Genomic DNA, 2,349 nt, shown 5'->3' on the forward strand with positions numbered 1-2,349 from the left:
AGCATCAACGGTTGAGATTAAATAATTAATAATTTATAAATAATTATAACTTTTTTATCCATATGATGATGATTATGGAACTAGAGTAACGTTATTGATGCTTAAATCTCCATTAACCTAATTCATATGAACAAGTGGCTTGGTAATTATTATAAGGTCAAATTTTTACGCAGTGTATGTATGTTCCATCCACCTTTTAATTTGGTTTTTCTTTTTCTGGCTGACCAAGAAAACTATTTGGCACCTTAATTAATCATTTGTCTTTACGTGCTTCAATTCAAGTGCTAGAATTTTGAGTTAGCATCTAAATAAAGGTCAGAGACATGAACCTTACTTATTTCTAATCTATCTTTTGATTAGTTCCTTTCCTATATATAGTTAGTTTCACAAATACATCAAAATTTATTATGATCAATAATGACCCGTTCTTAGCTATTAAACTTGTGGGCTTCACGTCAATTATAATTAGCGTCACTCATCTATTGGATCGCACTATTTTTTTTTGTTTCGACGGTATCCCCCAACCCGACAGGTCAAGGACTAATTCGTCAGATCTGAGTTCTATTTAAGGGTCTGTCACTGGCCAATGGGTTGCTGCATGCACAAGGCGAGATTCGAACCCCCAACACTTGCTTAAGCGGATGAGTGAGCTGACCACTCGACCAACCCAAGTTGGTTAGGATCGCACTATTTAAATAGCATAAATTACACTCATTTTTTAAAATTATATTATATTATATTATTACAAAAAATATATATTTAATTACTTTGTTGATCTTTATAATTTTACTAAATTTTCAATTAGGACTCTACATTTTTTTTTCAGTTAGGTCTTTATATTGCTTTTAATTTTATAAGTAGGTCTTTTTCATATTAAAAACGTTAAAAGTAACAAAATATTTTTTCTAAAATATATGATAAATGCATCGTATATAATATAATATCATTTAATTTTAAAAGAAATAAAATATAGTTTAGCCTAATACATATATAATATTCATGTGAACACTATGCTAAATTAAACCAGCAATAATCACGCTGAGCCTGATTTTCTTTTTTGGGTAGGTGTGGCTTCGGCTTATTGATCTAATTAACCTTTATTCACTTTAGTTAATTAATTAATTAATGGTTTACTATGTGCTAGAAGTTTCATCATGTTGCATGTAATAAATAAGAAAAGGGTGAATTAAAAACGCCGCACTTATTTTCTACCAAACCGTAGGTTCGAATATATTCATCACTTTTCTACTTGGATTTATTTAGAAGAGAGCAAAAGGATTTGTGTTTCACCAACTCCATCCACACACACCTTCAATTCAGATCTTATCCAAAACCAAATTAGTTAGTTCCATATGGGGTATAGCGATAAGGAGAAAAGAAAAACTAGGAGATAGACGAAGAATCATTATTATTCATTTACTTTTCTTATTTATTTATTTATTTATTTATTTTATTTTTGTTTGGTCATGTCCCCACCCATGCACAATTCCATATATATATTTTCTTAAAAAATATCTATGTAGCTTTAACTTGATTGCAAAACTACTCTTTCACAAACCCCAACTTGTGTGCTTTTATTCTATGTACCCTCAACTTGCGTTATGCGTAGAAATATGAAAGTGTAACAAAGATAATCAAAGATTAAAATGAAGAGAAAATTTAAAATAGTCCCTGACAATTATTTCAAAAGACAACGAGATCTTTGACAAAAAAAAATATTAATTCGGCCTCCTGACAATTACCTTGAAAGGATGACGAGGTTCCTATATAAAAAAAAATTAATGTTGTTTTTTTGGCATAAAGACTAATCTATTTCAAAAAAAAATATCAAGATATAATTGTCGGGGTCGCACGGGTATTCACTCTAAAATTAAAAGAGAGATTGATTTTGCTTGGGGGGTGTGCTTAACTTATTGATTTTTCATATGTTCATGGCATGCTTCACCTACCATGTGTGTTAATAGATATAAATATAATTATCCTTTATTATTTTTGCTCCTTATCTAATCTACCTAGCTAGCCGTGAAAGTTAGATCATGTATCCCACCATTATTTTCCTTTGTTCGTTAATGAACAACCTAATAAAACAATTACATAGTACAACGAAAATAATGTTAATTAACCTAATTTTAAATAACAATTATATATAAATTTCAGTGAAGATATATAGTTGTAATTTCTAAAATTTCTTATGAGTTATGAATAAAAATCCTTAGAATTAGAAAATGGGGTTGGAACTATTTGAAGAGTACTCTTAATATTCTATTGCCACACTAACAAAAACGAATACACAAAAAAAAAAAATCTAAGTTTTTTTTGTTCGTCTTTTTATCTTTGAATTTCTTTTGA

This window comes from Arachis ipaensis, chromosome B08 (assembly GCF_000816755.2).
Source record: "Arachis ipaensis cultivar K30076 chromosome B08, Araip1.1, whole genome shotgun sequence".
NCBI classification, from domain to species: Eukaryota; Viridiplantae; Streptophyta; class Magnoliopsida; order Fabales; family Fabaceae; genus Arachis; species Arachis ipaensis.